The sequence below is a fragment of the Bufo bufo genome, chromosome 2, assembly GCF_905171765.1.
Source record: "Bufo bufo chromosome 2, aBufBuf1.1, whole genome shotgun sequence".
NCBI lineage: Eukaryota > Metazoa > Chordata > Amphibia > Anura > Bufonidae > Bufo > Bufo bufo.
In genome coordinates, this window is record NC_053390.1 from 373966179 (window position 1) to 373979982 (window position 13804).

Genomic DNA, 13804 nt, shown 5'->3' on the forward strand with positions numbered 1-13804 from the left:
GCAGCACACTACTCCATCCACAAAGGCATATGCACACACACTATATGCAGCAGCACACTACTCCACCCACAAAGGCATATGCACACACACTATATGCAGCAGCACACTACTCCATCCACAAAGGCATATGCACACACACTATATGCAGCAGCACACTACTCCATCCACAAAGGCATATGCACACACACTATATGCAGCAGCACACTACTCCATCCACAAAGGCATATGCACACACACTATATGCAGCAGCACGCTACTCCATCCACAAAGGCATATGCACACACACTATATGCAGCAGCACACTACTCCATCCACAAAGGCATATGCACACACACTATATGCAGCAGCACACTACTCCATCCACAAAGGCATATGCACTCCACTCCACAAAGGCATATGCACAACACTTATGCAGCAGCACGCTACTCCATCCACAAAGGCATATGCACACCACTATATGCAGCAGCACGCTACTCCATCCACAAAGGCATATGCACACACACTATATGCAGCAGCACACTACTCCATCCACAAAGGCATATGCACATACACTATATGCAGCAGCACGCTACTCCATCCACAAAGGCATATGCACATACACTATATGCAGCAGCACAGCTACCCATCCACAAAGGCATATGCACACACACTATATGCAGCAGCACACTACTCCATCCACAAAGGCATATGCACATACACTATATGCAGCAGCACACTACTCCATCCACAAAGGCATATGCACATACACTATATGCAGCAGCACACTACTCCATCCACAAAGGCATATGCACACACACTATATGCAGCAGCACGCTACTCCATCCACAAAGGCATATGCACACACACTATATGCAGCAGCACACTACTCCATCCACAAAGGCATATGCACACACACACTATATGCAGCAGCACGCTACTCCATCCACAAAGGCATATGCACACACACTATATGCAGCAGCACACTACTCCACCCACAAAGGCATATGCACACACACTATATGCAGCAGCACACTACTCCATCCACAAAGGCATATGCACACACACTATATGCAGCAGCACACTACTCCATCCACAAAGGCATATGCACATACACTATATGCAGCAGCACGCTACTCCATCCACAAAGGCATAGCACACACACTATGCAGCAGCACACTACTCCATCCACATAGGCATATGCCTACTATATGCAGCAGCACACTACTCCATCCACAAAGGCATATGCACATACACTGTATGCAGCAGCACGCTACTCCATCCACAAAGGCATATGCACACACACTATATGCAGCAGCACACTACTCCATCCACAAAGGCATATGCACACACACTATATGCAGCAGCACGCTACTCCATCCACAAAGGCATATGCACACACACTATATGCAGCAGCACACTACTCCATCCACAAAGGCATATGCACACACACTATATGCAGCAGCACACTACTCCATCCACAAAGGCATATGCACACACACTATATGCAGCAGCACCTACTCCATCCACAAAGGCATATGCACACACACTATATGCAGCAGCACGCTACTCCATCCACAAAGGCATATGCACATACACTTATGCAGCAGCACGCTACTCCATCCACAAAGGCATATGCACACACACTATATGCAGCAGCACACTACTCCATCCACAAAGGCATATGCACACTACACTATATGCAGCAGCACACTACTCCGATCCACAAAGGCATATGCACCTACACTATATGCAGCAGCACACTACTCCATCCACAAAGGCATATGCACACACACTATTATGCAGGCAGCACACTACTCCATCCACAAAGGCATATGCACACTACTCTCAATATGCACAGCACACACTCCACAAAGCATATGGCACACACACGTATGCAGCAGCACGCTACTCCATCCACAAAGGCATATGCACACACTATATGCAGCAGCACGCTACTCCATCCACAAAGGCATATGCACACACACTTTATGCAGCAGCACACTACTCCATCCACAAAGGCATATGCACACACACTATGCAGCAGCACACTACTCCATCCACAAAGGCATATGCACACACACTATATGCAGCAGCACACTACTCCATCCACAAAGGCATATGCACTACCACTATATGCAGCAGCACGCTACTCCATCCACAAAGGCATATGCACATACACTATATGCTGCAGCACGCTACTCCATCCACAAAGGCATATGCACATACACTATATGCAGCAGCACGCTACTCCATCCACAAAGGCATATGCACACACACTATATGCAGCAGCACACTACTCCATCCACAAAGGCATATGCACACACACTATATGCAGCAGCACACTACTCCATCCACAAAGGCATATGCACACACACTATATGCAGCAGCACACTACTCCATCCACAAAGGCATATGCACACACACTATATGCAGCAGCACACTACTCCATCCACAAAGGCATATGCACATACACTATATGCAGCAGCACGCTACTCCATCCACAAAGGCATATGCACACACACTATATGCAGCAGCACGCTACTCCATCCACAAAGGCATATGCACACACACTATATGCAGCAGCACGCTACTCCATCCACAAAGGCATATGCACACACACTATATGCAGCAGCACACTACTCCATCCACAAAGGCATATGCACACACACTATATGCAGCAGCACGCTACTCCATCCACAAAGGCATATGCACACACACTATATGCAGCAGCACGCTACTCCATCCACAAAGGCATATGCACATACACTATATGCAGCAGCACAGCTACTCCAACCCACAAAGGCATATGCACATACACTTTATGCAGCAGCACGCCTACTCCATCCACAAAGGCATATGCACACACACTATATGCAGCAGCACACTACTCCATCCACAAAGGCATATGCACACACACTATATGCAGCAGCACGCTACTCCATCCACAAAGGCATATGCACACACACTATATGCTGCAGCACACTACTCCATCCACAAGGCATATGCACACACACTATATGCAGCAGCACACTACTCCATCACAAAGGCATATGCACATACACTATATGGCAGCTAGCAGCACGCTACTTCCATCCACAAAGGCATATGCACACACACTATAGGCAGCAGCACACTACTCCATCCACAAAGGCATATGCACATACACCTATATGCAGCAGCCACACTACTCCATCCACAAAGGCAATATGCACTCACACTATATGCAGCAGCACACTACTCCATCCACAAAGGCATATGCCCTACACACTATATGCAGCAGCACGCTACTCCATCCACAAAGGCATATGCACATACACTGTATGCAGCAGCACGCTACTCCATCCACAAAGGCATATTGCACACACACTATATGCAGCAGCACGCTACTCCATCCACAAAGGCATATGCACATACACTATATGCAGCAGCACACTACTCCATCCACAAAGGCATATGCACATACACTGTATGCAGCAGCACGCTACTCCATCCACAAAGGCATATTGCACACACACTATATGCAGCAGCACACTACTCCACCCACAAAGGCATATGCACACACACTATATGCAGCAGCACGCTACTCCACCCACAAAGGCATATGCACACACACTACTGTATATGCAGCAGCACACTACTCCATCCACAAAGGCATATGCACACACTATATGCAGCTGCACACTACTCCATCCACAAAGGCATATGCACACACACTATATGCAGCAGCACACTACTCCATCCACAAAGGCATATGCACACACTATATGCAGCTGCACACTACTCCATCCACAAAGGCATATGCACATACACTATATGCAGCAGCACGCTACTCCATCCACAAAGGCATATGCACATACACTATATGCAGCAGCACGCTACTCCATCCACAAAGGCATATGCACACACACTATATGCAGCAGCACGCTACTCCATCCACAAAGGCATAAGCACACACTATATGCAGCAGCACGCTACTCCATCCACAAAGGCATATGCACACACACTATATGCAGCAGCACGCTACTCCATCCACAAAGGCATATGCACACACACTATATGCTGCAGCACACTACTCCATCCACAAAGGCATATGCACACACACTATATGCAGCAGCACACTACTCCATCCACAAAGGCATATGCACACACACTATATGCAGCAGCACACTACTCCATCCACAAAGGCATATGCACACACACTATATGCAGCAGCACACTACTCCATCCACAAAGGCATATGCACATACACTATATGCAGCAGCACGCTACTCCACCCACAAAGGCATATGCACACACACTATATGCAGCAGCACGCTACTCCACCCACAAAGGCATATGCACATACACTATATGCAGCAGCACGCTACTCCATCCACAAAGGCATATGCACATACACTATATGCAGCAGCACGCTACTCCATCCACAAAGGCATATGCACACACACTATATGCAGCAGAACACTACTCCATCCACAAAGGCATATGCACATACACTATATGCAGCAGCACGCTACTCCATCCACAAAGGCATATGCACACACACTATATGCAGCAGCACGCTACTCCATCCACAAAGGCATATGCACATACACTATATGCAGCAGCACGCTACTCCATCCACAAAGGCATATGCACATACACTATATGCAGCAGCACGCTACTCCATCCACAAAGGCATATGCACATACACTATATGCAGCAGCACACTACTCCATCCACAAAGGCATATGCACACACACTATATGCAGCAGCACACTACTCCATCCACAAAGGCATATGCACACACACTATATGCAGCAGCACGCTACTCCATCCACAAAGGCATATGCACATACACTATATGCAGCAGCACGCTACTCCATCCACAAAGGCATATGCACATACACTATATGCAGCAGCACACTACTCCATCCACAAAGGCATATGCACATACACTATATGCAGCAGCACGCTACTCCACCCACAAAGGCATATGCACACACACTATATGCAGCAGCACGCTACTCCATCCACAAAGGCATATGCACACACTATATGCAGCAGCACACTACTCCATCCACAAAGGCATATGCACATACACTATATGCAGCAGCACACTACTCCACCCACAAAGGCATATGCACATACACTATATGCAGCAGCACACTACTCCATCCACAAATGCATATGCACATACACTGTATGCAGCAGCACACTACTCCATCCACAAAGGCATATGCACATACACTATATGCAGCAGCACACTACTCCACCCACAAAGGCATATGCACATACACTATATGCAGCAGCACACTACTCCATCCACAAAGGCATATGCACACACACTATATGCAGCAGCACGCTACTCCACCCACAAAGACATATGCACATACACTATATGCAGCAGCACACTACTCCATCCACAAATGCATATGCACACACACTATATGCAGCAGCACGTTACTCCATCCACAAAGGCATATGCACACACACTATATGCAGCAGAACACTACTCCATCCACAAAGGCATATGCACACACACTATATGCAGCAGCACACTACTCCACCCACAAAGGCATATGCACATACACTATATGCAGCAGCACGCTACTCCATCCACAAAGGCATATGCACATACACTATATGCAGCAGCACGCTACTCCATCCACAAAGGCATATGCACACACACTATATGCAGCAGCACACTACTCCACCCACAAAGGCATATGCACATACACTATATGCAGCAGCACACTACTCCATCCACAAAGGCATATGCACATCCACTATATGCAGCAGAACACTACTCCATCCACAAAGGCATATGCACATACACTGTATGCAGCAGCACACTACTCCATCCACAAAGGCATATGCACATACACTATATGCAGCAGCACACTACTCCATCCACAAAGGCATATGCACACACACTATATGCAGCAGCACACTACTCCACCCACAAAGGCATATGCACATACACTATATGCAGCAGCACACTACTCCATCCACAAAGGCATATGCACATCCACTATATGCAGCAGAACACTACTCCATCCACAAAGGCATATGCACATACACTGTATGCAGCAGCACACTACTCCATCCACAAAGGCATATGCACATACACTATATGCAGCAGCACACTACTCCATCCACAAAGGCATATGCACACACACTATATGCAGCAGCACACTACTCCACCCACAAAGGCATATGCACATACACTATATGCAGCAGCACACTACTCCATCCACAAAGGCATATGCACATACACTGTATGCAGCAGCACACTACTCCATCCACAAAGGCATATGCACATACACTATATGCAGCAGCACACTACTCCATCCACAAAGGCATATGCACACACACTATATGCAGCAGCACACTACTCCACCCACAAAGGCATATGCACATACACTATATGCAGCAGCACACTACTCCATCCACAAAGGCATATGCACATCCACTATATGCAGCAGAACACTACTCCATCCACAAAGGCATATGCACATACACTATATGCAGCAGCACACTACTCCATCCACAAAGGCATATGCACACACACTATATGCAGCAGAACACTACTCCATCCACAAAGGTATATGCACATACACTATATGCAGCAGCACACTACTCCATCCACAAAGGCATATGCACACACACTATATGCAGCAGCACACTACTCCATCCACAAAGGCATATGCACATCCACTATATGCAGCAGAACACTACTCCATCCACAAAGGCATATGCACATACACTATATGCAGCAGCACACTACTCCATCCACAAAGGCATATGCACACACACTATATGCAGCAGCACACTACTCCACCCACAAAGGCATATGCACATACACTATATGCAGCAGCACACTACTCCATCCACAAAGGCATATGCACATACACTATATGGAGCAGCACACTACTCCATCCACAAAGGCATATGCACACACACTATATGCAGCAGCACACTACTCCACCCACAAAGGCATATGCACATACACTATATGCAGCAGCACACTACTCCATCCACAAAGGCATATGCACATACACTATATGCAGCAGAACACTACTCCATCCACAAAGGCATATGCACATACACTATATGCAGCAGAACACTACTCCATCCACAAAGGCATATGCACATACACTATATGCAGCAGCACACTACTCCATCCACAAAGGCATATGCACACACACTATATGCAGCAGAACACTACTCCATCCACAAAGGTATATGCACATACACTATATGCAGCAGCACACTACTCCATCCACAAAGGCATATGCACACACACTATATGCAGCAGCACACTACTCCATCCACAAAGGCATATGCACATCCACTATATGCAGCAGCACACTACTCCATCCACAAAGGCATATGCACATACACTATATGCAGCAGCACACTACTCCATCCACAAAGGCATATGCACATACACTATATGCAGCAGTCCACTACTCCATCCACAAAGGCATATGCACACACACTATATGCAGCAGCACACTACTCCATCCACAAAGGCATATGCACATACACTGTATGCAGCAGCACACTACTCGATCCACAAAGGCATATGCACATACACTATATGCAGCAGCACACTACTCCATCCACAAAGGCATATGTACACTCACTATATGCAGCAGCACACTACTCCATCCACAAATGCATATGTACACTCACTATATGCAGCAGCACGCTACTCCATCCACAAAGGCATATGCACACACACTATATGCAGCAGCACACTACTCCATCCACAAAGGCATATGCACATACACTGTATGCAGCAGCACACTACTCCATCCACAAAGGCATATGCACACACACTATATGCAGCAGCACACTACTCCATCCACAAAGGCATATGCACACTCACTATATGCAGCAGCACACTACTCCATCCACAAAGGCATATGCACACACACTATATGCAGCAGCACACTACTCCATCCACAAAGGCATATGCACATACACTGTATGCAGCAGCACACTACTCCATCCACAAAGGCATATGCACATACACTATATGCAGCAGCACACTACTCCATCCACAAAGGCATATGCACACACACTATATGCAGCAGCACACTACTCCATCCACAAATGCATATGCACATACACTGTATGCAGCAGCACACTACTCCATCCACAAAGGCATATGCACATACACTATATGCAGCAGCACACTACTCCATCCACAAAGGCATATGCACATACACTATATGCAGCAGCACACTACTCCATCCACAAAGGCATATGCACATACACTATATGCAGCAGCACACTACTCCATCCACAAAGGCATATGCACACACACTATATGCAGCAGCACACTACTCCATCCACAAAGGCATATGCACATACACTATATGCAGCAGCACGCTACTCCATCCACAAAGGCATATGCACACACACTATATGCAGCAGCACACTACTCCATCCACAAATGCATATGCACATAAACTGTATGCAGCAGAACACTACTCCATCCACAAAGGCATATGCACATACACTATATGCAGCAGCACACTACTCCATCCACAAAGGCATATGCACATACACTATATGCAGCAGCACGCTACTCCATCCACAAAGGCATATGCACATACACTATATGCAGCAGCACACTACTCCATCCACAAAGGCATATGCACACACACTATATGCAGCAGCACACTACTCCATCCACAAAGGCATATGCACATACACTATATGCAGCAGCACGCTACTCCATCCACAAAGGCATATGCACACACACTATATGCAGCAGCACACTACTCCATCCACAAAGGCATATGCACATACACTATTATATGCAGCAGCACACTACTCCATCCACAAAGGCATATGCACACACACTGTATGCAGCAGCACACTACTCCATCCACAAAGCCATATGCACACACACTATATGCAGCAGCACGCTACTCCATCCACAAAGGCATATGCACATACACTATATGCAGCAGCACACTACTCCATCCACAAAGCCATATGCACACACACTATATGCAGCAGCACGCTACTCCATCCACAAAGGCATATGCACATACACTATATGCAGCAGCACGCTACTCCATCCACAAAGGCATATGCACACACACTATATGCAGCAGCACGCTACTCCATCCACAAAGGCATATGCACACACACTATATGCAGCAGCACGCTACTCCATCCACAAAGGCATATGCACAAACACTATATGCAGCAGCACACTACTCCATCCACAAAGGCATATGCACATACACTGTATGCTGCAGCACACTACTCCATCCACAAAGGCATATGCACATACACTATATGCAGCAGCACGCTACTCCATCCACAAAGGCATATGCACAAACACTATATGCAGCAGCACACTACTCCATCCACAAAGGCAAATGCACACACACTATATGCAGCAGCACGCTACTCCATCCACAAAGGCATATGCACAAACACTATATGCAGCAGCACACTACTCCATCCACAAAGGCATATGCACACACACTATATGCAGCAGCACGGTACTCCACTAACAAAGGCATATGCACAAACACTATATGCAGCAGCACGCTACTCCATCCACAAAGGCATATGCACAAACACTATATGCAGCAGCACACTACTCCATCCACAAAGGCAAATGCACACACACTATATGCAGCAGCACGCTACTCCATCCACAAAGGCATATGCACAAACACTATATGCAGCAGCACACTACTCCATCCACAAAGGCATATGCACACACACTATATGCAGCAGCACGGTACTCCATCCACAAAGGCATATGCACATACACTATATGCAGCAGCACACTACTCCATCCACAAAGGCATATGCACACACACTATATGCAGCAGCACACTACTCCATCCACAAAGGCATAAGCACACACTATATGCAGCAGCACGCTACTCCATCCACAAAGGCATATGCACATACACTATATGCAGCAGCACGCTACTCCATCCACAAAGGCATATGCACACACACTATATGCAGCAGCACACTACTCCATCCACAAAGGCATATGCACACACACTATATGCAGCAGCACGCTACTCCATCCACAAAGGCATATGCACACACACTATATGCAGCAGCACACTACTCCATCCACAAAGGCATATGCACACACACTATATGCAGCAGCACGCTACTCCATCCACAAAGGCATATGCACATACACTGTATGCAGCAGCACGCTACTCCATCCACAAAGGCATATGCACACACACTATATGCAGCAGCACGCTACTCCATCCACAATGGCATATGCACACACACTATATGCAGCAGCACACTACTCCATCCACAAAGGCATATGCACACACACTATATGCAGCAGCACGCTACTCCATCCACAAAGGCATATTGCACACACACTATATGCAGCAGCACGCTACTCCATCCACAAAGGCATATGCACATACACTATATGCAGCAGCACGCTACTCCATCCACAAAGGCATATGCACACACACTATATGCAGCAGCACACTACTCCATCCACAAAGGCATATGCACACACTATATGCAGCAGCACGCTACTCTATCCACAAAGGCATATGCACATACACTGTATGCAGCAGCACACTACTCCATCCACAAAGGCATATGCACACACACTATATGCAGCAGCACACTACTCCATCCACAAAGGCATAAGCACACACTATATGCAGCAGCACGCTACTCCATCCACAAAGGCATATGCACATACACTATATGCAGCAGCACGCTACTCCATCCACAAAGGCATATGCACGCACACTATATGCAGCAGCACGCTACTCCATCCACAAAGGCATAAGCACACACTATATGCAGCAGCACGCTACTCCATCCACAAAGGCATATGCACATACACTATATGCAGCAGCACACTACTCCATCCACAAAGGCATATGCACATACACTGTATGCAGCAGCACACTACTCCATCCACAAAGGCATATGCACATACACAGTGCTTGAAGTGGGCCGGAACGCGGTGGTACTCAGTACCGCCACTTCCAAAAATTGCCCTGGAGAGTACCAGCACCTCTCCGTGCGCCCAGTACGTGGGTTTCCGGTACCGGAGCGCAGCGGAGAGCTGGCAGTATCTCCTCCCTAATGTCGTTGGCTGGGCAGCTAGTGGAGGGGGGCGGGTCGTTGCAGAGTACGGCTCAGGCTGGCGCAGGCAGGGAGTTGACCTCACGTTAGGTGACGTCAACTCCTTCCCGCGCGCCTGTGACTGAGGAGCGATCAGTGCGGCGACCAGTGACTGGTCCTCCTTGGAGTCAGGAGTCGGACGGTGCAGCAAAGAACATCGACTTTGCTTTGGAATCCAACTTCTGAAGAGTACTGGTGAGTGACAGGCACCCCCCCTCCCCCCACACACATTAGTTCCTCTCTGTACCAGTCCCCCCCCTTACACTGTCTCCTGATCCTCTCCTGCCCCCCCCCCTTACACTGTCTCCTGACCCTCTCCTGTCCCCCCCTTACACTGTCTCCTGATCCTCTCCTGTCCCCCCCCCCCTTACACTGTCTCCTGACCCTCTCCTGTCCCCCCCCCTTACACTGTCTCCTGACCCTCTCCTGCCCCCCCCCCTTACACTGTCTCCTGATCCTCTCCTGTACCCCCCCATTACACCGTCTCCTGACCCTCCCTTACACTGTCTCCTGACCCTCTCCTGTCCCCCCTTACACTGCCTCCTGATCCCCTGGTGTCCCCCCCCTTACACTGCCTCCTGATCCCCTGGTGTCCCCTCCTTACACTGCCTCCTGATCCCCTGGTGTCCCCTCCTTACACTGCCTCCTGATCCCCTGGTGTCCCCCCCTTACACTGCCTCCTGATCCTCTCCTGTCCCCCCCCCCTTACACTGTCTCCTGATCCTCTCCTGTCCCCCCCTTACACTGTCTCCTGATCCTCTCCTGTCCCCCCCTTACACTGTCTCCTGATCATCTCCTGTCCCCCCCTTACACTGTCTCCTGATCCTCTCCTGTCCCCCCCTTACACTGTCTCCTGATCCTCTCCTGTCCCCCCCTTACACTGTCTCCTGACCCTCTCCTGTCCCCCCTTACACTGCCTCCTGATCCCCTGGTGTCCCCCCCCTTACACTGCCTCCTGATCCCCTGGTGTCCCCTCCTTACACTGCCTCCTGATCCCCTGGTGTCCCCTCCTTACACTGCCTCCTGATCCCCTGGTGTCCCCCCCTTACACTGTCTCCTGATCCTCTCCTGCCCCCCCCCCCTTACACTGTCTCCTGATCCTCTCCTGTCCCCCCCTTACACTGTCTCCTGATCCTCTCCTGTCCCCCCCTTACACTGTCTCCTGATCATCTCCTGTCCCCCCCTTACACTGTCTCCTGATCCTCTCCTGTCCCCCCCTTACACTGTCTCCTGATCCTCTCCTGTCCCCCCCTTACACTGTCTCCTGATCCTCTCCTGTCCCCCCCTTACACTGTCTCCTGATCCTCTCCTGTCCCCCCCCCCTTACACTGTCTCCTGATGGTGGGGGGGGGGGTACTGGTACATAGAGGAACTAATATATATGTGTCTGATGGGTGGGTCTGATGTGTAGTGATCCTCTCCTGTCCCCCCCCCCTTACACTGTCTCCTGGTGGTGGGGGGGGGGGGGTACTGGTACATAGGGGGGTACTGGTACAGAGAGGAACGAATGTGCAGGGGGGTACTGGTACAGAGAGGAACGAATGTGCGGTGGTGGGGGGGGTACTGTACTGGTACATAGAGGAACTAATATATATGTGTGTGATGGGGGGGTCTGATGTGCAGGGGGGGGGGGAGCACCGGCGCCTAATAGAGTACCGGCACCTCTTTTGGCCCACTTAAAGCACTGCTCCTGACCCTCTCCTGTCCCCCCCCCCTTACACTGTCTCCTGATCCTCTCCTGTCCCCCCCCCTTACACTGTCTCCTGATGGGGGGGGGGGGGGGGGTGTACTGGTACATAGAGGAACTAATATATATGTGTCTGATGGGTGGGTCTGATGTGTAGTGATCCTCTCCTGCCCCCCCCCCCTTACACTGTCTCCTGGGGGGGGGGGGGGGGGGGTACTGGTACATAGGGGGGTACTGGTACAGAGAGGAACGAATGTGCAGGGGGGTACTGGTACAGAGAGGAACGAATGTGAGGTGGTGGGGGGGGTACTGTACTGGTACATAGAGGAACTAATATATATGTGTGTGATGGGGGGGTCTGATGTGCAGGGGGGGGGGAGCACCGGCGCCTAATAGAGTACCGGCACCTCTTTTGGCCCACTTAAAGCACTGCTCCTGACCCTCTCCTGCCCCCCCCCCCCCTTACACTGTCTCCTGATCCTCTCCTGTCCCCCCCCCTTACACTGTCTCCTGACCCTCTCCTGTCCCCCCCTTACACTGTCTCCTGATCCTCTCCTGTCCCCCCCCCCCCTTACACTGTCTCCTGACCCTCTCCTGTCCCCCCCTTACACTGTCTCCTGATCCTCTCCTGTCCCCCCCCCCTTACACTGTCTCCTGACCCTCTCCTGTCCCCCCCCCTTACACTGTCTCCTGACCCTCTCCTGTCCCCCCCCCTTACACTGTCTCCTGATCCTCTCCTGTACCCCCCCATTACACCGTCTCCTGACCCTCCCTTACACTGTCTCCTGACCCTCTCCTGTCCCCCCTTACACTGCCTCCTGATCCCCTGGTGTCCCCTCCTTACACTGCCTCCTGATCCCCTGGTGTCCCCTCCTTACACTGCCTCCTGATCCCCTGGTGTCCTCCTTACACTGCCTCCTGATCCCCTGGTGTCCCCCCCTTACACTGTCTTCTGATCCCCTGGTGTCCCCCCCTTACACTGTCTCCTGATCCTCT